This window comes from Xenopus laevis, chromosome 7L (assembly GCF_017654675.1).
Source record: "Xenopus laevis strain J_2021 chromosome 7L, Xenopus_laevis_v10.1, whole genome shotgun sequence".
Taxonomy (NCBI): domain Eukaryota; kingdom Metazoa; phylum Chordata; class Amphibia; order Anura; family Pipidae; genus Xenopus; species Xenopus laevis.
The window spans coordinates 43,806,959-43,833,109 of record NC_054383.1 but is presented as its reverse complement, the minus strand read 5'-3'; the positions used below and the strand labels follow the sequence as shown (position 1 = coordinate 43,833,109).

Sequence of the window (26,151 nt, the reverse complement as noted above, 5' to 3'; positions counted from 1 at the left end):
TGAAAGTTAACTCAAAGGTAAAAAACCCCTTTAATAATTTCCTTTCAGCCATTAATTTTGATTCTGTAATACAAAATACTTTCAGGGATTTACAGACATTTGGACTCCCAAATCATTGGGAAATCCATATGGCACCCCACACTGCTCCTCTTGAGCACAATGCTGAATTTATTGGAAAGGTGCAAGGTCTTTGCATTGTATTGTGGAGCTCTTATTATGTACCTCACAGGATACTAGCTGCCTGTTTAGCTCAAGAAACAACTGTGAAGTTTCAGTAATGTATGTGCACTGTGTTGCACAATCCAAAGTGGGTAGTCAACTTTTCCATATGTTCTCTTAAAAATCACAAAAGTTTTACACTGTAAAATAAAAATTGGAAGCTCTGACTTTAAAATGAAAACATAATTAATAAAACTTTAGTAAATCAATAAATTGTTTGTGTATTTATATATTATTTAAAGGGATGGTTCGCCTTTAAGGTAACAAAAGAATGGTCAATTCTCATCTTTCTATTCAGGCCACATCCTATTCATATCGCAGTCTCTTCTTCAAACCAATGCATGGTTGCTATGGTACTTTGGACCATAGCTACCAGATTGCTTAATGCAAATTAAAGAACTGCTGGATAAAAAGCTAAATAACTCAAAAACCTTAAATAATAAAAAATGAAAACCAATTGCAAATTGTCTCAAAATATAGCTCTTTATATCAGGGGTCCCCAACCTCTCTTACCTGTGACCCACATTTAAATGTAAAAAGTTAGGGAGCAACACAAGCATGAAAAAGGTTCCTGGAGGTGCCACATAAGGGCTGTGATTGGCTATTTGGTAGTCCTATGTGTACTTGCAGCCTAAGATGCAGTACATCTGGTTTTTATGCAATTAAAATTTGCCACCAAGCCTGGAATTGAAATATAAGCACCTGTTTTTAGGCCACTGGGAGCGACATCCAAGAATTTGGGTAGCAACATGTTGCTCACGAGCCACTGGTCTATATAATGCTAAAAGTTATCTCAAAGGAGAACAAACCCTTTAAGAATATATAATTTAGTATGCTGTTAATCTTAATATCAAATTTAAATTCATTTCTAGTATGAAAAATCACAAATACTTACCAAGTAAGAACACTCTTGGCTAAATAAAAATACTTCTGTTTTACACATGGGAAATTAACAGTAATCTTAACTTGAAAACAGGTAACAGGTACCTGGAGGATTGATGGTCTTAAAATATAATTGAAGCTTAAAAACAATGTTTTATGATCAATGAAACAAGACATTTTGAAAACATACCAGCTGCAGGCACAAGAAAAGTATTTGCACTTTGTGTTCAACTGGCAATCATAAGCTTCAGCTACATATACAATTGCTACAAGATTTAAGTGAAATCCAATTTTGAAACTCACTGATATTAAAAAGTGTTTATAAATGCCACTGTCAATTTGTGATATCACACATAATGCTTGCTTTGAAAAAATAAACACAAAATAACAAAACAAACCCCACTACCACTCTTGTTTACGCTCCCAACACTGTTACACAAGCTGCCTGTCTGGGGAGAAGCAGGTATTTATCCTGCGAGATATATTCTAAGACACAATCATAGAATTGTTCAGCTGAATTTAACCCAAAACCTTGTGGGGGTCTGGGGAAAAAGGGGCCCTTCCTCTATAGGAGAACCTAATGTTAGGGCACCCCCCAAGAACTGAAATGACTTACCTGATACCCCAGGCCGGTGCTCTTGTTAGCAGAAAACTACACCGGCCTGGGAAGGGGTTCACTTGCTCGCAAGTGCCCCGAGCCTGGGGAGATTTTTGTACCTTGGAGAGGTGCCCTAGCATTTGGCACCCCCCTTAGATTGCAACTTCCCCTCTCCTTTAAACCTACATGTCTTTAAAGCTTTGTACGGAGCATTTTTTGCTCACAACCAATACAATTATTTTTCTCAGAATTGAATGTGCAAATTAGGTTTTCAGATTCAGTTTGGTGAATCCTTTTTCCTAGGACTGTGGATTTAGTGCATTCCTACTGCTTATCAAAAGCCAGTCATATCGCCTGTTTGTCAATATTTCTGGAGCATGGACTCCTCAACACTAGTGTTGGGCGAATCAGACCCATTTTGCTTCGCTGAAAATTAGCGGGGGTTATTTATTAAAGTCTAAATTCTATATATATTTATATATATATATATATATATATATATATATATATATATATAGATATATATATATATATATATATAAAATTATATATTTTACTATGAAATCCAAATTTTTAGTGGAAAAAAAAACCTTGAATTTTTCTTATTTCTGATTTATTATACCCCGAGCATGGAAAAAGTCAGAATCCGAAATACGGCATCTCAAACCTACCGAGGTTGTATATAAGTCAATGGGAGAAGTCGCTATCCTATTAGGAAGTGTCTGTGGTCTGCGCTGGAATTAGCCTGAAAATCCAACTATATTGGACTTTTTGGGCAAAAATCAGAAAAATGCAGGTTTTTTGGGAAAAAAACCCCAAAAAATTGTATGTTTCTGGTTTTCGCTTGATTTTATTGAGTTTTCCCCAATCCGATTGAATCATGCCTTTTTTAATAATAAATAAGGTCAAATTGTGGATTCTAGTTTGGTCAGACTTTTTTTATTCATATACTCAGAAAAATTTGAATTTTGATAAATAAGGCCCATCATAAAAAAAAATAATTATCTTTGAGGGCTAAATATTTCTCTTTGAGGGCAAAATTAAATGAATATTTCTTTTTTTTTTTTTAGTAGAGTTAGGGATAAACATCCAAATTATGAATAGACTGCTTATCTGGAAAACCCCAGTTCCTGATCATTCTGGATAACAGGTCCCATGCCTATACAATTAATTAATGAATTTAATTATGTTTATAGTGTTAAAATAATTGGCTATATAAAATGTAGCAGGTCACTCTTTTGTAGTGTATAATGTATTGTGGTGTTATTTACAGTAAGTGCCTTAAATAAGCAATGATCTGATTTGGATCCCATGTTTATATACCTGCAACAGCATATGGGTAATTCCATGCATTTTCTCCCGGCTATTAACATATGTAGGGGCAAAAACAATTGGAATTTCTCCAAATGCCACTGGCTTCACACATTTTAAATGCCCGTCATGAAAAGATTCTTATGCTGCTGTCAGACACATAGCATTACAAATTTAGTACAGATAAAAAGTGAAAGTGAATAGCTCATTACAGACAAACAAAAGAGAAGCAATGAAGTGATAACATGTTGACCTTTATGTAATGTAAAACCTATACAATAGGACTGAGAAATAATGCAAGGGTTAGCTGCTCCACTAACCACAATGTGCTCATCTAGTTAAATGCTATTTTTTAATTACCAATATAATTAAGGAGAAACAGGTGATGCTGAAACATTTGAATGATGCACAAGTTAGGGGTAGGAGAGGGTACACCTATGTGCCCCCCACCACCTGCCCTCGTGAATACAGCACTGCCAAAAACAGGCAGTGTTGTATGCACGAGGGTAGCCGCACGAGAAGGCATTACACCCGTGTTTTACAATTGAATACACTGCAATTCACACCCCTATTGTGTTGTTTTGGTGTCATGATATTTAGTGTCGGACTGGGATACCAGGGGCCCACCATAAAACCTTAGGTTGAGGGCCCACTTTCCAAACTTTTATATCTCCTCTCCTCACTCAACCTCTTTATTCTCCTAGTCTCTTTTCTCTACACACTGTAACACCTATTTGGGCCATACGGTGTTAATTCACCAGCTAGGGCACTAAAGCATGGTTTACACGTGACTCTAACACTTCAGATTAGATTTGCTATATGGAAGATTAAAGGTGTGGTGTAGTGAAACTACATCTCCCACAGGCTACTGTGCAATAACAAAAGACTTGGGCACCAGGAGGTTCTTAATAAAACAGGAACAAGGTTTATTGAACTATGCACTAGGCAAGTGACATCAGGTTTCTATTCACGCAGGAGTTGAGGCAACAGCATATAGAGAGGTCACACAGATCTGTAGGCAGGCTCACTTAGAGCAGACACCGGCTGACACCCCCTGGGGACAGACTTGGCAGGTATCCCACTTCACCTCTGCAACATATTCCAGTAGTAGTCTCTGGATCAACCTCAGGGCAATCACTCTCTCCTGATTCCCTCTCCCTATACTACAGGTAATATGACCTGGGAGAGATACCTCCAATCTAACACTCCTATGTTGGAGCTCAGAACTGCTCTTTCTCTCTAACGAACCTCTCTGCCTTTCTCTCCTAGAGAGACTATGACAAGTCTGCCCTAGTATATCTATTCCTCATTCACGGGGTTTACTGGTCCCCGACTTGGACACATGCCTTCTTCTAGGCCTGGAGTACTCAGTCCCCCTGAGCACACCCAGCTGGATCAGCATCCAGAGGCGGAAGAGGCCACTCCTTACACACACTACAATGCAGTGTAGCAGGAAGCTGTCACACCTCTCCTGGCAGATCACTCCAAGAAAAAGGTGGGGGCCTTAAAGCTGCAGGGCAGATTAACCCCTTGGGGCCCTACAACACTATATTCTTCCGTTATTAAGCCTCTTTATTCCCATAAAAAAATAAGAGAATGACCATGAAATAGGCCAAAAGGTTAGAAGTAGGAGGGCCCACTGACACCTTGCCGGGAGTTTTCCTGGTATCCTGGTGGGCCAGTCTGACACTGATGATATTATACTATAAACAAACATCAGAAGTTGTATTGTTGTTTATTTATCTTTAGATTGAGAAGCTGTGTTTAACCCTTTAAGTGCCAGCAGAATTTCACATTTTGGTTACGCGAAATGCCAGCTGTTTTTGAAACATTTTGTGCTCTCTCACTTTAGGGGCATTTTCTGAGGGGAAACCTATAATTTACCTAGGAAAACTATACATTGTTTTTTTCGGTAGAAACTGAGCTTTCTAAATCTGCCTGAGTTTTCATGTATTTCCACCTGTGCAAAAAAATTTATAGTGCTAAATACCAAAAAAAAAATGAAAAATTACCATTTTTCATCGTATATCAATTTATACCAGAAAAATATTTCATTTTACGGATGAAAATCCAACTGATTTGGAAAGCCTTATGTCTCTCGAACGTGCCAATACCAGATATGTATAGTTTTAGGGAGATTTAGGACTTCTGTACCTCAAAAACTCCCGGCAGTATATTGCCGAATTTTGAAAGCACTAAGGCAGAAAACGGCATGCTTTAGATTCCAAGGCAAAAACTCCTGAAACCGTAGGTTTACCCCAGAAAACCATACATTTTTGAAAAGTACACATTCTGCCGATTACAAAATGGGTAACTATGTCTCTCTACTCCCAACTACCAAACATAAAAGCTTGTCTGAACATAGCGGTTTTTCAAAAAAAATTTCAAAATTCTGAAAAATCATTTCAAAGGTTTTATTTTGCTGCTCCGCATATCCCAAACTATATTAGGTACCAAGAAAAAGCACCTGAAATATGATTGCCAGGGGTCCACTGAACAGTTTGATACCCATTATGCATAGGTTTACCAAAGTATCTGGCATTTAGAGACACCAATATGAAGTTAGCACATCCAAATTGATCAGGACTTTACTTCAGCTACTGAGAAATCAACACATTGACTGCATTTTTTGTGGGGTAAAAACACAGAAATATATGTTTACCCCCCAAACCCATATATTTTTGGAAAGTACACATTCTACCGAATCTAAAATGGGTACCCATGCCTTTCTGCTCCAAACTACTGAGTCGCAAGGCTTTCCCACAACTGGCATTTAGAGGCCCCAAAATGAAGTTAGCGCATACAAACAGTCCCGTGGGTAACTTCAGCTAATGAAAAATCAACACATTGACTGCATTTTTGTGGGGTAAAAACACAGAAATATATGTTTACCCCCAAAACCCATATATTTTTGGAAAGTACACATTCTACCGAATCTAAAATGGGTACCCATGCCTTTCTGCTCCAAACTACTGAGTCGCAAGGCTTTCCCACAATTGTCGGTTTTGGTGAAATATCTGAAAATTGCCTCAAAGCTTCAACTTCTCAGCACCATATCGCCCATGTATCGTTACGCACCAAGATAAAGCACCCTAAATATGATTGCCAGGGTTCCTCCAAACAGTTTGGTGGCCATTGTTCCTAGGTTTACCAAAGTATCTGGCATTTAGAGGCCCCAAAATGAAGTTAGCGCATACAAACAGTCCCGTGGGTAAGTTCAGCTAATGAAAAATCAACACATTGACTGCATTTTTGTGGGGTAAAAACACAGAAATATATGTTTACCCCCAAAACCCATATATTTTTGGAAAGTACACATTCTACCGAATCTAAAATGGGTACCCATGCCTTTCTGCTCCAAACTACTGAGTCGCAAGGCTTTCCCACAATTGTCGGTTTTGGTGAAATATCTGAAAATTGCCTCAAAGCTTCAACTTCTCAGTACCATATCACCCATGTATCGTTACGCACCAAGAAAAAGCACCCTAAATATGATTGCCAGGGTTCCTCCAAACAGTTTGGTGGCCATTGTTCATAGGTTTACCAAAGTATCTGGCATTTAGAGGCCCCAAAATGAAGTTAGCGCATACAAACAGTCCCGTGGGTAACTTCAGCTAATGAAAAATCAACACATTGACTGCATTTTTGTGGGGTAAAAACACAGAAATATATGTTTACCCCCCAAACCCATATATTTTTGGAAAGTACACATTCTACCGAATCTAAAATGGGTACCCATGCCTTTCTGCTCCAAACTACTGAGTCGCAAGGCTTTCCCACAATTGTCGGTTTTGGTGAAATATCTGAAAATTACCTCAAAGCTTCAACTTCTCAGCACCATATCACCCATGTATCGTTACGCACCAAGAAAAAGCACCCTAAATATGATTGCCAGGGTTCCTCCAAACAGTTTGGTGGCCATTGTTCATAGGTTTACCAAAGTATCTGGCATTTAGAGGCCTCAAAATTAAGTTAGCGCAGACAAATAGTCCTGTAGGTAACTTCATCTAATGAGAAATCAACACATTGACTGCATTTTTGTGGGGTAAAAACACAGAAATATATGTTTACCCCCCAAACCCATATATTTTTGGAAAGTACACATTCTACTGAATCTAAAATGGGTACCCATGCCTTTCTGCTCCAAACTACTGAGTCGCAAGGCTTTCCCAAAGTTGTCGGTTTTGGTGAAATATCTGAAAATTGCCTCAAAGCTTCAACTTCCCAGCACTATATCACCCATGTATCATTACGTACTAAGAAAAAGCACCCTAAATATGATTGCCAGGGTTCCTCTGAACATTTTGGTGGCCATTGTTCATAAGTTTACCAAAGTATCTGGCATTTAGAGGCCCCAAAATGAAGTTAGCGCATACAAACAGTTCCGTGGGTAACTTCAGCTAATGAAAAATCAACACATTGACTGCATTTTTGTGGGGTAAAAACACAGAAATATATGTTTGCCCCCCAAAACCCATATAGTTTTGGAAAGTACACATTCTACCGAATCTAAAATGGGTACCCATGCCTTTCTGCTCCAAACTAATGAGTCGCAAGGCTTTGCCAAATTTGGCGGTTTTGGTGAAATATCTGAAAATTGCCTCAAAGCTTCAACTTTCCAGCATCGTATTGTCCATGTATCATTACCAGCATAAAGCATCCTAAATATAAACATACGGGTCTACTAAATAGTTTGATGCCCAATGTGCATAGATATACCAAACTATGTGGCGCACAGAGACCCCCAAATGACAATATGTATAGACATTTTCACGGCTGACGCGCTGGCTGCTGCAACATAACCACCCGGTGTGTGTATTATGCGACATTAGACCACCTAACAGTACAGAGACCCCAGAAAACCATATATTTTCAGAAAGTACACATTCTGACGAATCCAATATGGGTAAATAAATGTTTCTACTACAAACTGCCAAACTGCAAAGCAATGCTGAACATAACGGTTTTTATCAAATTTCTGAAAATCGTCACAAAGCTTGAATTTTACCCCATTATATGCCCCACATTTCGTAACTTATCAGCATAAAACATCCTTAATATGAACGCCAGGGGTCTACTGAACACTTTGATGCCCAATATGCATAGATATACCAAACTATGTGGCGCACAGAGACCCCCAAATGACAATACTGTATATACATTTTCACGGCTGACGCGCTGGCTGCTGCAATATAAGCACCTGGTGTGTGTATTATGCGACATTAGACCCCCATAACAGTACAGAGACCACAGAAAACCATATATTTTCAGAAAGTACACATTCTGACGAATCCAATATGGGTAAATAAGTGTTTCTACTACAAACTGCCAAACTGCAAAGCAATGCTGAACATAACGGTTTTTATCAAATTTCTGAAAATCGTCACAAAGCTTGAATTTTACTCCATTATATGCTCCACGTTTCGTAACGTATTAGCATAAAACATCCTAAATATGAACGCCAGGGGTCTACTGAACACTTTGATGCCCAATATGCATAGATATACCAAACTATGTGGCGCACAGAGACCCCCAAATGACAATAGTGTATATACATTTTCACGGCTGACGCGCTGGCTGCTGCAATATAAGCACCTGGTGTGTGTATTATGCGACATTAGACCCCCCTAACAGTACAGAGACCCCAGAAAACCAGATATTTTCAGAAAGTACACATTCTGACGAATCCAATATGGGTAAATAAGTGTTTCTACTGCAAACTGCCAGACTGCAAATCAATGCTGAACGTAACCGTTTTTATCAAATTTCTGAAAATCGTCACAAAGCTTGAATTTTACCCCATTATATGCTCCACGTTTCGTAACGTATCAGCATAAAACATCCTAAATATGAACGCCAGGGGTCTACTGAACACTTTGATGCCCAATATGCATAGATATACCAAACTATGTGGCGCACAGAGACCCCCAAATGACAATAGTGTATATACATTTTCACGGCTGACGCGCTGGCTGCTGCAATATAAGCACCTGGTGTGTGTATTATGCGATATTAGACCCCCCTAACAGTACAGAGACCCCAGAAAACCATATATTTTCAGAAAGTACACATTCTGACGAATCCAATATGGGTAAATAAGTGTTTCTACTACAAACTGCCAAACTGCAAAGCAATGCTGAACATAACGGTTTTTATCAAATTTCTGAAAATCGTCACAAAGCTTGAATTTTACCCCATTATATGCTCCACGTTTCGTAACGTATCAGCATAAAACATCCTAAATATGAACGCCAGGGGTCTACTAAATAGTTTGATGCCCAATGTGCATAGATATACCAAACTATGTGGCGCACAGAGACCCCCAAATGACAATAGTGTTTATACATTTTCACGGCTGACGCGCTGGCTGCTGCAATATAAGCACCTGGTGTGTGTATTATGCAACATTAGACCCCCCTAACAGTACAGAGACCCCAGAAAACCATATATTTTCAGAAAGTACACATTCTGACGAATCCAATATGGGTAAATAAGTGTTTCTACTACAAACTGCCAAACTGCAAAGCAATGCTGAACATAACGGTTTTTTATCAAATTTCTGAAAATCGTCAGAAAGCTTGAATTTTACCCCATTATATGCCCCACATTTCGTAACGTATCAGCATAAAACATCCTAAATATGAACGCCAGGGGTCTACTGAACACTTTGATGCTCAATATGCATAGATATACCAAACTATGTGGCGCACAGAGACCACCAAATGACAATAGTGTATATACATTTTCACAGCTGACGCGCTGGCTGCTGCAATATGAGCACCTGGTGTGTGTATTATGCGACATTAGACCCCCCTAACAGTACAGAGACCCCAGAAAACCATATATTTTCAGAAAGTACACATTCTGACGAATCCAATATGGGTAAATAAGTGTTTCTACTACAAACTGCCAAACTGCAAAGCAATGCTGAACATAACGGTTTTTATCAAATTTCTGAAAATCGTCACAAAGCTTGAATTTTACCCCATTATATGCCCCACATTTCGTAACGTATCAGCATAAAACATCCTAAATATGAACACCAGGGGTCTACTGAACACTTTGATGCCCAATATGCATAGATATACCAAACTATGTGGCGCACAGAGACCCCCAAATGGATATATAGTAGATAAAATTTACAAGGCAAAACAAAATAAGGCAGTAAAGAGTGAAATGAAAAAAAATCCAATAAAACCACAAAAATCAATGTTTTTTTTCCAGAATAGTGTTATCGGCCATCAGAATCACAGTTTGAATATTTTAGCTGGGCCAAACAGGTTATACGGCTAGAAACAAGTGAACACAACATATGCAGAGCTGAAAATGCAATAAAATGGCTAAAAATTCAATAAAATGGCTAAAAATGCACCAAAATACCCAAAATTGCAATATAATCACCGAAATAACATACAAAAGATATTGCACAGTACGGTTAGCGAATACGCTATTCGTAATGGCAATAAAACATTTTTTTCAGCAAAAAAAAGAGACGATGCGATAAGAAAAAAAAAAAAAAAGCCACAATGCCATGTATGTGCGTGTGCGTGTGTACAAATGGTAAATTACATGTTATGTGCGCGTGTGTGCGTGTGCACATGTGTGTAAGTGCAGTGAGTGTAAGTGACCCCCCCAATCCCCAAAAATGTATGTGTAAGTGTGTGTAAGTGTGAATCTAAGTGTGTATTACTGTAATAAGTGTGTGTTGGTGTGTTTGTGTGTGTAATTGTTGCACTAACCTGAAAAAGTCGCTGAAGACTGTTGCACACGATGTGGAGGGGTCCCAGGAAGACATCTGCGACGATCTGCGTGTCTCTGTGCTGTGGGGGCGGAGCTGGATGGCGCAGTGCAGGCTGCAGCAGCAGGACACGTAAGTAACACGTGCCTGCTGCTGTTTTTGGGCCCCTGGGCGATCGCGCCCCAGGGGCCACTCGATCCCCTGCTCTGCTCGTTGCCTAGGGGCAGGGGATCGAAGCAGAACGGAGCGAGCGGCTCTAACAGCCGCTCCTCCGCTCCAGAACCCGGAAGTGCTGCAGAACGTAGAATCTACGTTCTGTGGCATTTCAAGTTACTTTTCCACAGAACGTAGATTCTACGTTCTGTGGCACTTAAAGGGTTAAAACATCTATTTAAAGCTGCAGGAAGAAAGAAGATTGCCGCATGCATAGACACATCAGGTCAGAATCACATTGGAGGATTCTCTTCCAATGTGATTTTAATGGTGTCACTTATCCTGGAGAGCTGGGGGGAAATGTTAGAAATATTGCTTTAACAATACAATGATATTGCTGGACTACAGATTGCAAAATACTTCAACCCTTGGTATAATGATAACTTATTGAGTAAAGTGAGGATGAGTAGCAGTTAAGAACACCTTTTTATAAAAAAAAGTCATTATATTATGTGCAGCTGTGACAGAACAGAACTTTCGGGTTAGTGGTGCTGCCTTGCAACTCTGGGATCTTGAGTTCTATCTTGACCAGGGCCCTGTCAGCAAGAAGTATGTTCGCCCTGTGTGTATGGAAAACATAACAGGAAGTTTAACTGGCCCCTCATTATGTGTGTTGTGTAAATGTAAACTATATTCAGCCATAGGGCCGGATTTACTCATCGGGCACCCCTAGGCCCATCGCCCCCACTACCCTCCCTTTGACACATGCGCACATTTCCTTCTTCAGGTCAAAAAAATCAAATCTCCTGCATTTCCCCAGTGCTTCAGAATCAATGTGGATGCAGCTGGGTGGTATGCTGCCCTTCCTGCAGCCCTAGGCCCGGGCCTTCCCAAAAATTCGGCCTGTTTATCCATGTTTGCTCAGCCTACTAGACTTTGGCCACTGAGGTAGTGGATACAATTGTCCAGTCATTTAACTCTCATTTAACTCTCAAAAGCCATGATCAGATCACATTATGTGCAGACCCTTCAGACGAGTACCACAATCAAGACCATTTCCAGTCTCAGTTTTTTTTTAACCAGTCAGCCCAACTGATATTTGACTGAGCCCATATAAAATACTGGGCCAATGAGCTGGTGGTACAGGTATAGGATCCATTATCCAGAGACCCGTTATCCAGAAAGTTCAGAATTATGGAAAGGCCATCTCCCATAGACTCCATTATAATCAAATAATACAAATTTTTAAAAATGATTTCCTTTTTCTCTGTAATAATAAAACAGTACTTTGTACTTGATCCAAACTAAGATATAATTAATCCTTATTAGAAGCAAAACCAGCCTATTGGGTTTATTTAATGTTTACATGATTTTCTAGTAGACTTAAGGTATGAAGATCTAAATTATGGAAAGACCCGTTATCCGGAAAGCCCTAGGCCCGAGCATTCTGGATAATAGGTCCCATACCTGTATATCATTATCAGGGCCAGTGCAATAAATAAATACTTTTTTTGAGGAACTTAGAAGGTAAGTGGGACAACCATAGGAGGCACATTCTTAAGTGGTTTAGCACTGTGATGCCACTTACATCTAAGGTCATGTGATCCAGTATTCTTCAACCTAGTTTCCCAGCTAAAAACACTATGGGGGGATGTACAGTATCGCACAGGACATATGGTGTGGAACCACTGAACATTTTCCTGACAATAAAAATGCACAGTGTTGCCACTCTACCACTTCGGTATTTGGAAAGATTTCAGAGATGGTAAATACCCATAAGAGCACTGAAATCTCATCCTAGGGCCCTTACAGAGCATTCATTCAAGCTTTCCCTTATGGGAGTTGCACTGCAATTCAGAATGGTGTTGTGGGTACATAACCATTAAAAAGAATGGAGTTCTAAAAGCTAAACTTCTAAAAAAAAAAAAAAACCTCAACTCTGCACAGGAACAAATGAATAAAAAGCCTGTGTGCAAGAGTGTAGTGTGACATGATGAAGTTCTGCAACTACCACATGTGCATTCTCCTTTTTGAAATCACATGGACATTTGAAATCACATGGACATTTATTAAAAATAAATAAAATACATCTTACGATTAAAAGAAGTTTTTTTCATTAATTTTAGTACAGCCATGTGAGAACCAAAGCTCAGCAATTTCTTTCAGGTCTGATTTTTGTCAGTTTGAGACATTCACTTGTGGAATCAAATCTGTATTGTAAATAAGGCATTGCTTAACAATAACAGGGACCAGAACACAGAAGGAGGTAGAATTTAAATTACAGGACTGTCTCATTAAGTACTAGGTATAGTTTTAGCAATAAACATATACAAGTTTAAAAGTGGTCACATCAGTGTAGATTGCATTTAATATACTGTATTTTAAACGTGAATTATTGCAATGGCCAATTTTTCTATAAAAACAATAGCATAATTAAGTAATAGCTGGACATTATATTGATCCAATCTGACAGTGGGGCTTAGAAAACTAAAATACAGTGCACAGATAATTTATGCACACCCAGTGTGCAAGACAATGTAATTACCAGGCACATGCACACAGTAGAGGGAAAATGGAGGGAGGCTTTTCAACTCCTTGTCTGTAACCTTACGTGAAACAAGCAGCCTGCTTCTTTAAGAGGCCTAGCTCTGCCACAGTCCACAAATGGCCTTCAAATATGGATTTGCTGTAGATATGTTAATGTAAAACTGTAAAATTTTAGTTGTTGCAGATCCCACATACACACTGGGATTAATTCAGGATAAAAAAATGAGATCAGATTCTCTGAAATACCCCACCACACAATGTGGACAGTACATCTGTACATGACGCCAGACATAAAGAAAAAGCTTAAAAATCCTGTGAGGAGAATGTAGAATGTTTCATTGTGAAGTTGGGCGGGGGAATACTTACAGTAATTCAACACCAATGTGCAAACAGTTGTGTTACAAAATGCGTCTGGCTAATGCCACTCAAGTATATCAAATCTGTATTTAGGGTTGCCACCTGGCCCGTATTTTACCAGCCTGGCCGGTAAAAATTATGCTTGATGCCAATGTTATTAATAGGAAAAAACAGCAAGAATATAGGAAGGCAGGTATTTTTTTCCAGAAAAGGTGGCAACCCTATCTGTAGCCCTACAGAGCTGTTGTTGAACTGCAACTCAACATATCTCAGAGAGGATGCTGGGAGTTTTAGCTGAAAGCAGGTTAGACAAAACCGGTGTTATAATCACCTCAGCTATCTGTAAACATTGTTTCCCCTGGGAGCTTCAGGGGTTAAAAGCAGGAAGAGAAGGGGGTTTGGTGAAAAGAAACCAAAGCCTAAATATAATGACGATTTTACTGGGTATAAGGGGCAAACCCTATTAACCAAGATACAAATAAATATGCGCGTGACTTCAGCTTTCAAAGCAATATCTTTTCAATCCTTCCCTCCAAAAATACAAACAATGAAGAGAACATAGAAATGAAAAATGCTCCAGTTTTAAAGGGTATCAAGAACGGCAGAGAAATGACTGCTACCCAAATACACTTCCGACGCTTGTAATGCAATTTATTCCCTTAATAACCAATAATTGTCACAAACAATAAATAGAGAGAGAATCCCGGGTTTATATTACAGTCGTGCCTCATTCTCCCACAGACAAATGCCTAAATAAATGAACCACATCTTGTCTGTTCGCCAAAGAATAGGCCTAGGCGGCAGAAAGCAGTGCAGCCCCATGGATAGGCACAGTAAGAGTTAATGCATTTATGTGGATTCAGCGAGTTGGGGCTGCTGTACAGCGAAGGAGAAATATACTGTATTTAGCTAGGAATATACGATTCTGCTTAGTTATGGGTGATCATTCCTCTCCCGTCCCACCGTCATAAAGGTAAACATGGCAGCGGAATTAAAGAGAAATGGCAGTTAATGTTTCAATAGACTGCAAGAAAGAGATCAGTATACAGCCTTTGTCACGGGGAGGCGGCTGTTTTGTTTGAAAGGCTTAAATGCAAAACAAGGTTATTTTTTTTTGTTCTCTGCCTATTCACGGGCTTACAGGGGGCACTTCCCCTTTAAATCTCTCTGTCGTCTATATATTGTGTGTGTTCTTCTGCTTGTGCTTATTAATGTGCAGAGCAGAAGCCATTCATTGCGAGAGATGTGAAGCAAGAGGGCTGCTGTCTCTCTTACCTTTCTCTCTAGTATATTCCTAGCCTTTCTCTTCTCCAGGGGGATCCCAGGCTGCAAGTTGGAGGAGGCTGGATCTTCTTTTCCTATTGTTTCTTTATTGTTTTGGCTCTTGTCGTCTTCCTATTATTTTGTTGTTTTTTTCCCTCCCCCCCAACCCAGTGTGTAAATGGAAGCCCAAAGCGCTGATAGTAAAGCCAGGAGGTGGGACATAGGGCAGAAGATAAAAAGAGAGAGAGGGAGAGGATGGGGCGGAGAAGGAGAGCAGCAGCACAGCCCTGACTAGTGATTCAAATCTAACACCCCCCCTAGGAGGAGCTCAAGCCACTTCCTAACTTTAAACTTCGCTTTCAGTTTGCTGTGCCCCTATACCGGGCATTTGCCTGTCCTCCAAGAAGTCTTAGTCATTACAGTTTGTGGAGCTCTGTGCCACTTCCCTTCTAAACAAAATGGACGCGAGACTGTAGACTATAAACATAACAGTAACGTTCAGTTTCGCTTCTGGCCTCATACTGAACTGTGTCTGTATTGACTTCCTCTCTCTGACAGGCTTATTATGTATATTTACCTCATTTATACAGTATATATAGCAGCTCTCTCTGACAGGCTTGATATGTATATTTACCTCATTTGTACAGTATAAATAGCAGCAGCATGTGTATTATCATGTACAGCACTGCTGCCTTGGCTGTAGAAATACAGTAGCTGGAGGATAAAATGGAGGCTGCTGCAACAGGAAACGGGAGTCACCTTTTGTTCTGCAATCTTAGACTTATTGTTTGGTTAAAATTTAGCATGTTATGAGGTAAATCTATTTAGACTAATGTGGGCTCAGGGACGTCAGATATCCATCTGTTTCCATGAGATACAGGCTCATGGCATTGTTTGCCTCACACTTTGGGTCAGATTCAATTCAGTGAGAAAAAGGTTTACCACGTGAAAAGTCATGGACCAATACTAGGGTTGCCACCTGGCCGGTATTTAACCAGCCTGGCAGGCAAAAATGATGCTTGATGCCAATGTTTTTAATAGGAAAAAGGCAAGAATATAGGAAGGCCGGTATTTTTTTCTAGAAAAGGTGGCAACCCTAACCAATATGGTGTCTCGTAATAAGCTTCTACAACAGTGATCCCCAACCAGTAGCTTGTGAGCAACATGTTGCTTTCCAACTAGGGTTGCAACTTTTCTGCCGGTGGAGACCGGGCAGGGGGTGGGGCAGTGACACAACAGGGACGGGGTCGTGATGCCAGTGGTTGTGGCTATGATGCGGTGATTGGCCAATCATGAGGAATCCTGCCAGGTTTTTCGGGCAGGAAATTTTGACCCGGGCAGCTCTTCAAATTACCGGGGTGTCCTGGTCAAAACCGGACAGGTGGCAACAGTATCTCCAACCCCTTTGATGTTGCTCCCAGTGGCTTTAAAGCAGATGCTTATTTTTGAATTTCTGGCTTGGAGACAAGTTTTGTCTGCATAAAAATCAGGTGCACTGCCAATCAGAGCCTCAATGTGGGTTGACAATCCACATAGGGGCTACTAAATGGCCAATTACAGCCCTTATTTGGCACCCCAGGAACATTTTTCATGCTAGTGTTGCTCCCCAACTCCTTTTACTTCTGAATGTTGCTCACAGGTTTTAAAGGTTTAAAACAGGGATCCCTGTTCTAGAAACTACCGGAAAAGGGATTAGAACTATGACATGGAGTTGTCCATGAAAGGAAAATCACGGTAAGTATGATACTATTTTCACTGGACAATTCCATGTCATACTTACTGGGACTTAGCAAGCTAATATACCAAATGGGAGGGTATTTGTTCCACATAAGGAAACCTGTCTTATAACCCACTCCCCAGGGCAAACCTGGGATTCCAACAGATTAACTAACTGCCACCTCCCTCTCCCATCCATAAATGACATGCCCAGGTAGGCACACGGATGGGGGGGACATAGCCTTGCCATTGGAAAGGTTATACTAAGACCCAGAGGGCACATGGATCAAGGACAAACCAGTGATATTAGCTACAGTAACACTGTGCCTACCTGATCCAGATGATGAAATACTGAAGACGCCATGCATGAGGGTAATGTGCTTAGGGGAAAAAGATCACAAGGACCAAAACCCCAGTCCCTAGGACACTTTACAGCAAGCCCTAATGCTTCCCTAAGGTTAAAAAGAAAACTTGCTTCTAACAGGAGCAAAAATAAACTTAAGTAGAACGACAAAAAGACACCGGTTTTGGGGGGGGGGGTTGATTGGGCTTTTAAAGCTTTGGGGAGGGTCCTGATGGGTGCACTGGGGCAGGGGCTATCCCTGTAAGTATGACATGGAGTTATCCAGTGAAAAGTTGTTTCTCCTTGAATTGAATCCCATTTATAAGTTTTAATGTGATAAACCAGGAGATTATCTTTTCTCATTGCATTAAATCTGGCCCATAGTCAGAGCCAAGTTCTGGAACCCTGGACTGGTTCTGATCACAAAGATGATTTATTTTTTTGGATGGGTTTTTTCAGTTTGAGCAAAATAATAATAATGTGGTCTCGATTAAAATCGATTTTACATTTCCAGTGGGCCCATGCCAAAACAGTGTAAATTAGGGGGAAAAATGCAACAAAATGGTGTCAATTCTGGCTTGACGTAAAATCAGGGTTATACTGTATTTAAGATTGAATAATCAAGATTCATAATAAAAATGTGCCTTTAAAACGGGAATGGAAAATGCTGTCACCTTAAACCTGGTGAGATACCGTACTATAGAAGTCAGAGGAAAGCATATATTCAACACTGAAGCAAGTTAACGTTCATCCAGATGTTATTGCCTCGTTGAAATGCATGTTATAATTGTGACAGATTTTTTTTATTTTACTTTTTTAACGACTGCTCTTAACCCAATCAAGATTTTTTCATTAATATGTTCTGTGATGTTCTCAAGATAAAAAGCCTGCCATATGTGCCCAGATATATGGTCAATATAGGCCAAACTAGCACACCTCAAATAGGCATCCATTGCCACCTTTATAATAGACATTTTTTTTTATAGAATAAACACCACCATTCTTTTGTCTTCTTCTGCACACTCCCAGCATGAAGTAGGAGATGCTCTACTTCTTGTTTCCTCTGATGCATGCTAAGGAACGGAACAAATGAATGGTGAGTACAAGGAGTTTAGGGCTCATTTAAAAATGCAGCTGTAAGTGCGGTCACATTAAAATGGGCACAACTATTGTTACCAATAATTAAATGTACTTACAAACAAACATGCTTCTTGAGATATAATGTTATGTACTGTATGTTGCTGGATGTCAAGTGTGCCTTTAAGGGTGATACACTACAGGATTGGGCATACACATTTTCCCATGATTACGTTAGATTGCAGTGAGTAATAGGTTTTGCATGTGGTGATCTTAGTGTTATACTATGGCAATACTATGGAGACTTGAAGCCCATGGAAGTATTAAACCGTGAACAACAAATGTTACCAAGTGCCATTACGCTAACACCACTCCTAGGAGGAGTTCTAACCACTATATTTTCAGTTTGCTGTGGCACTTGGAATTCACCTGTCAGTCTGTAAATCCTTGTCTTTTTGGTCTGCTGAGCTCTGTGTGACTTGCCTCCTGAACAAAATGGAAGCAAGACTGCAGTTGTAATGGACACCAGTAACATATTGTTTCACTGCTGGACACATACTGGTGATTTCTGTGCAGTGTGACAGGAGATATAGTTAACCACAAAGCCTGTATCCGCTTCCTCTGAGAAGGGTAAACACATACCACACAAACATTCATTAAAGGGTAACACTTTATTAAATGAATATAAATACAAACAATACATGCATTTTAACATCAGATATATCATATTCTTTGCTACTTCTTTGTAGCCTCAGACAACTAAAGTATCCACCCTGTGCCTTAGGCACCAAAATCCAAGCTCTGTTGGACAGGATAGTAGGTTTTCACTATGGGGTATATTTATCAAAGAGTGAAGTTAATAGTGAAGTTCCGCCACTAGAGAGAAATTCCGCCACTTCCCATTAATTTCTATGGGGTTTTTAAAGGCGTATTTATCAAAGGGTGTTTCACTTTCACCCATTGATAAATACGCCTTTCAGAATGGAGAGTTGCGGAACTTCACTCTTTGATAAATTTACCCCTATGTCTTTACTATGCTTAGGGGCGATCCTGGCCCATCTGCCGCCAGTTGCTGCTGCCCCCCCTCCCCCGTGAAGTGATAACATGTTGACCTTTATGTAATGTAAAACCTATTCAATAGGACTGAGAAATAATGCAAGGGTTAGCTGCTCCACTAACCACAATGTGCTCATCTAGTTAAATGCTATTTTTTAATTACTAATATAATTAAGGAGAAACAGGTGATGCTGAAACATTTGAATGATGCACAAGTTAGGGGTAGGAGAGGGTACACCTATGTGCCCCCCACCACCTGCCCTCGTGAATACAGCACTGCCAAAAACAGGCAGTGTTGTATGCACGAGGGTAGCCGCACGAGAAGGCATTACACCCGTGTTTTACAATTGAATACACTGCAATTCACACCCCTATTGTGTTGTTTTGGTGTCATGATATTCAGTGTCGGACTGGGATACCAGGGGCCCACCATAAAACCTTAGGTTGAGGGCCCACTTTCCAAACTTTTATATCTCCTCTCCTCACTCAACCTCTTTATTCTCCTAGTCTCTTTTCTCTACACACTGTAACACCTATTTGGGCCATACGGGGTTAATTCACCAGCTAGGGCACTAAAGCATGGGTTACACGTGACTCTAACACTTCAGATTAGGGCCTTTGCTATATGGAAGATTAAAGGTGTGGTGTAGTGAAACTACATCTCCCACAGGCTACTGTGCAATAACAAAAGACTTGGGCACCAGGAGGTTCTTAATAAAACAGGAACAAGGTTTATTGAACTATGCACTAGGCAAGTGACATCAGGTTTCTATTCACGCAGGAGTTGAGGCGACAGCATATAGAGAGGTCACACAGATCTGTAGGCAGGCTCACTTAGAGCAGACACCGGCTGACACCCCTTGGGGACAGACTTGGCAGGTATCCCACTTCACCTCTGCAACATATTCCAGTAGTAGTCTCTGGATCAACCTCAGGGCAATCACTCTCTCCTGATTCCCTCTCCCTATACTACAGGTAATATGACCTGGGAGAGATACCTCCAATCTAACACTCCTATGTTGGAGCTCAGAACTGCTCTTTCTCTCTAACGAACCTCTCTGCCTTTCTCTCCTAGAGAGACTATGACAAGTCTGCCCTAGTATATCTATTCCTCATTCACGGGGTTTACTGGTCCCCGACTTGGACACATGCCTTCTTCTAGGCCTGGAGTACTCAGTCCCCCTGAGCACACCCAGCTGGATCAGCATCCAGAGGCGGAAGAAGCCACTCCTTACACACACTACAATGCAGTGTAGCAGGAAGCTGTCACACCTCTCCTGGCAGATCACTCCAAGAAAAAGGTGGGGGCCTTAAAGCTGCAGGGCAGATTAACCCCTTGGGGCCCTACAACACTATACTCTATTCTTCCGTTATTAAGCCTCTTTATTCCCATAAAAAAATAAGAGAATGACCATGAAATAGGCCAAAAGGTTAGAAGTAGGAGGGCCCACTGACACCTTGCCGGGAGTTTTCCTGGTATCCCGGTGGGCCAGTCTGACACTGATGATATTATACTATAAACAAACATCAGAAGTTGTATTGTTGTTTATTTATCTTTAGATTGAGAAGCTGTGTTTAAAACATCTATTTAAAGCTGCAGGAAGAAAGAAGATGGCCGCATGCATAGACACATCAGGTCAGAATAACATTGGAGGATTCTCTTCCAATGTGATTTTAATGGTGTCACTTATCCTGGAGAGCTGGGGGGAAATGTTAGAAATATTGCTTTAACAATACAATGATATTGCTGGACTACAGATTGCAAAATACTTCAACCCTTGGTATAATGATAACTTATTGAGTAAAGTGAGGATGAGCAGCAGTTAAGAACACCTTTTTATAAAAAAAAGTCATTATATTATGTGCAGCTGTGACAGAACAGAACTTTCGGGTTAGTGGTGCTGCCTTGCAACTCTGGGATCTTGAGTTCTGTCTTGACCAGGGCCCTGTCAGCAAGAAGTATGTTCGCCCTGTGTGTATGGAAAACATAACAGGAAGTTTAACTGGCCCCTCATTATGTGTGTTGTGTAAATGTAAACTATATTCAGCCATAGGGCCGGATTTACTCATCGGGCACCCCTAGGCCCATCGCCCCCACTACCCTCCCTTTGACACATGCGCACATTTCCTTCTTCAGGTCAAAAAAATCAAATCTCCTGCATTTCCCCAGTGCTTCAGAATCAATGTGGATGCAGCTGGGTGGTATGCTGCCCTTCCTGCAGCCCTAGGCCCAGGCCTTCCCAAAAATTCGGCCTGTTTATCCATGTTTGCTCAGCCTACTAGACTTTGGCCACTGAGGTAGTGGATACAATTGTCCAGTCATTTAACTCTCATTTAACTCTCAAAAGCCATGATCAGATCACATTATGTGCAGACCCTTCAGACGAGTACCACAATCAAGACCATTTCCAGTCTCAGTTTTTTTTTAACCAGTCAGCCCAACTGATATTTGACTGAGCCCATATAAAATACTGGGTCAATGAGCTGGTGGTACAGGTATAGGATCCATTATCCAGAGACCCGTTATCCAGAAAGTTCAGAATTATGGAAAGGCCATCTCCCATAGACTCCATTATAATCAAATAATACAAATTTTTAAAAATGATTTCCTTTTTCTCTGTAATAATAAAACAGTACTTTGTACTTGATCCAAACTAAGATATAATTAATCCTTATTAGAAGCAAAACCAGCCTATTGGGTTTATTTAATGTTTACATGATTTTCTAGTAGACTTAAGGTATGAAGATCTAAATTATGGAAAGACCCGTTATCCGGAAAGCCCTAGGCCCCAAGCATTCTGGATAATAGGTCCCATACCTGTATATCAATATCAGGGCCAGTGCAATAAATAAATACTTTTTTTGAGGAACTTAGAAGGTAAGTGGGACAACCATAGGAGGCACATTCTTAAGTGGTTTAGCACTGTGATGCCACTTACATCTAAGGTCATGTGATCCAGTATTCTTCAACCTAAAGAATAAAAACACTATGGGGGAATGTACAGTACATATGTTGTGGAACCACTGAACATTTTCCTGACAATAAAAATGCACAGTGTTGCCACTCTACCACTTCAGTATTTGGAAAGATTTCAGAGATGGTAAATACCCATAAGAGCACTGAAATCTCATCCTAGGGCCCTTACAGAGCATTCATTCAAGCTTTCCCTTATGGGGGTTGCACTGCAATTCAGAATGGTGTTGTGGGTACATAACCATTAAAAAGAATGGAGTTCTAAAAGCTAAACTTCTAAAAAAAAAAAAAAAACCTCAACTCTGCACAGGAACAAATGAATAAAAAGCCTGTGTGCAAGAGTGTAGTGTGACATGATGAAGTTCTGCAACTACCACATGTGCATTCTCCTTTTTGAAATCACATGGACATTTATTAAAAATAAATAAAATACATCTTACGATTAATTTTAGTACAGCCATGTGAGAACCAAAGCTCAGCAATTTCTTTCAGGTCTGATTTTTGTCAGTTTGAGACATTCACTTGTGGAATCAAATCTGTATTGTAAATAAGGCATTGCTTAACAATAACAGGGACCAGAACACAGAAGGAGGTAGAATTTAAATTACAGGACTGTCTCATTAAGTACTAGGTATAGTTTTAGCAATAAACATATACAAGTTTAAAAGTGGTCACATCAGTGTAGATTGCATTTAATATACTGTATTTTAAACGTGAATTATTGCAATGGCCAATTTTTCTATAAAAACAATAGCATAATTAAGTAATAGCTGGACATTATATTGATCCAATCTGACAGTGGGGCTTAGAAAACTAAAATACAGTGCACAGATAATTTATGCACACCCAGTGTGCAAGACAATGTAATTACCAGGCACATGCACACAGTAGAGGGAAAATGGAGGGAGGCTTTTCAACTCCTTGTCTGTAACCTTACGTGAAACAAGCAGCCTGCTTCTTTAAGAGGCCTAGCTCTGCCACAGTCCACAAATGGCCTTCAAATATGGATTTGCTGTAGATATGTTAATGTAAAACTGTAAAATTTTAGTTGTTGCAGATCCCACATACACACTGGGATTAATTCAGGATAAAAAAATGAGATCAGATTCTCTGAAATACCCCACCACACAATGTGGACAGTACATCTGTACATGACGCCAGACATAAAGAAAAAGCTTAAAAATCCTGTGAGGAGAATGTAGAATGTTTCATTGTGAAGTTGGGCGGGGGAATACTTACAGTAATTCAACACCATTGTGCAAACAGTTGTGTTACAAAATGCGTCTGGCTAATGCCACTCAAGTATATCAAATCTGTATTTAGGGTTGCCACCTGGCCCGTATTTTACCAGCCTGGCCGGTAAAAATTATGCTTGATGCCACTGTTATTAATAGGAAAAAACAGCAAGAATATAGGAAGGCAGGTATTTTTTTCCAGAAAAGGTGGCAACCCTATCTGTAGCCCTACAGAGCTGTTGTTGAACTGCAACTCAACATATCTCAGAGAGGATGCTGGGAGTTTTAGCTGAAAGCAGGTTAGACAAAACCGGTGTTATAATCACCTCAGCTATCTGTAAACATTGTTTCCCCTGGGAGCTTCAGGGGTTAAAAGCAGGAAGAGAAGGGGGTTTGGTGAAAAGAAACCAAAGCCTAAATATAATGACGATTTTACTGGGTATAAGGGGCAAACCCTATTAACCAAGATACAAATAAATATGCGCGTGACTTCAGCTTTCAAAGCAATATCTTTTCAATCCTTCCCTCCAAAAATACAAACAATGAAGAGAACATAGAAATGAAAAATGCTCCAGTTTTAAAGGGTATCAAGAACGGCAGAGAAATGACTTCTACGCAAATACACTTCCGACGCTTGTAATGCAATTTATTCCCTTAATAACCAATAATTGTCACAAACAATAAATAGAGAGAGAATCCCGGGTTTATATTACAGTCGTGCCTCATTCTCCCACAGACAAATGCCTAAATAAATGAACCACATCTTGTCTGTTCGCCAAAGAATAGGCCTAGGCGGCAGAAAGCAGCGCAGCCCCATGGATAGGCACAGTAAGAGTTAATGCATTTATGTGGATTCAGCGAGTTGGGGCTGCTGTACAGCGAAGGAGAAATATACTGTATTTAGCTAGGAATATACGATTCTGCTTAGTTATGGGTGATCATTACTCTCCCGTCCCACCGTCATAAAGGTAAACATGGCAGCGAAATTAAAGAGAAATGGCAGTTAATGTTTCAATAGACTGCAAGAAAGAGATCAGTATACAGCCTTTGTCACGGGGAGGCGGCTGTTTTGTTTGAAAGGCTTAAATGCAAAACAAGGTGATTTTTTTTTGTTCTCTGCCTATTCACGGGCTACAGGGGGGCACTTCCCCTTTAAATCTCTCTGTCGTCTATATATTGTGTGTGTTCTTCTGCTTGTGCTTATTAATGTGCAGAGCAGAAGCCATTCATTGCGAGAGATGTGAAGCAAGAGGGCTGCTGTCTCTCTTACCTTTCTCTCTAGTATATTCCTAGCCTTTCTCTTCTCCAGGGGGATCCCAGGCTGCAAGTTGGAGGAGGCTGGATCTTCTTTTCCTATTGTTTCTTTATTGTTTTGGCTCTTGTCTCCTTCCTATTATTTTGTTGTTTTTTTCCCTCCCCCCCAACCCAGTGTGTAAATGGAAGCCCAAAGCGCTGATAGTAAAGCCAGGAGGTGGGACATAGGGCAGAAGATAAAAAGAGAGAGAGGGAGAGGATGGGGCGGAGAAGGAGAGCAGCAGCACAGCCCTGACTAGTGATTCAAATCTAACACCACCCCTAGGAGGAGCTCAAGCCACTTCCTAACTTTAACCCTTTAAGTGCCAGCAGAATTTCACATTTTGGTTACGCGAAATGCCAGCCGTTTTTGAAACATTTTGTGCTCTCTCACTTTAGGGGCATTTTCTGAGGGGAAACCTATAGTTTACCTAGGAAAACTATACATTGTTTTTTTCGGTAGAAACTGAGCTTTCTAAATCTGCCGGAGTTTTCATGTATTTCCACCTGTGCAAAAAAATTTATAGTGCTAAATACCAAAAAAAAAAGAAAAATTACCATTTTTCATCGTATATCAATTTATACCAGAAAAATATTTCATTTTAGGGATGAAAATCCAACTGATTTGGAAAGCCTTATGTCTCTCGAACGTGTCAATACCAGATATGTATAGTTTTAGGGAGATTTAGGATTTCTGTACAGCAAAAACTCCCGGCAGTATATTACCGAATTTTGAAAGCACTAAGGCAGAAAACGGCATGCTTTAGATTCCAAGGCAAAAAATCCTGAAACCGTAGGTTTACCCCAGAAAACCATACATTTTTGAAAAGTACACATTCTGCCGATTACAAAATGGGTAACTATGTCTCTCTACTCCCAACTACCAAACATAAAAGCTTGTCTGAAAATAGCGGTTTTTCAAAAAAAAATTCAAAATTCTGAAAAATCATTTCAAAGGTTTTATTTTGCTGCTCCGCATATCCCAAACTATATTAGGTACCAAGAAAAAGCACCTGAAATATGATTGCCAGGGGTCCACTGAACAGTTTGATACCCATTATGCATAGGTTTACCAAAGTATCTGGCATTTAGAGACACCAATATGAAGTTAGCACATCCAAATTGATCAGGACTTTACTTCAGCTACTGAGAAATCAACACATTGACTGCATTTTTTGTGGGGTAAAAACACAGAAATATATGTTTACCCCCCAAACCCATATATTTTTGGAAAGTACACATTCTACTGAATCTAAAATGGGTACCCATGCCTTTCTGCTCCAAACTACTGAGTCGCAAGGCTTTCCCAAAATTGTCGGTTTTGGTGAAATATCTGAAAATTGCCTCAAACCTTCAACTTCCCAGCACCATATCGCCCATGTATCATTA

The 26,151-nt window shown here is 40.1% G+C and overlaps 1 protein-coding gene across 2 annotated transcripts in view; it reads right to left on the bottom strand.

Moving 5' to 3' along the window:
• macroh2a2.L (macroH2A.2 histone L homeolog) overlaps positions 1–25,009 on the bottom strand; it is a 47,875-nt gene extending 22,866 nt beyond the window's left edge. Inside the window, 1 exon segment of one of the 2 annotated variants that reach the window (NM_001087412.1) lies at positions 24,740–25,009. The gene's annotated coding sequence lies outside the window, so the exon portion shown is untranslated. 2 annotated transcript variants of the gene reach the window in all.
• Positions 25,010–26,151: the final 1,142 nt, after the last annotated feature.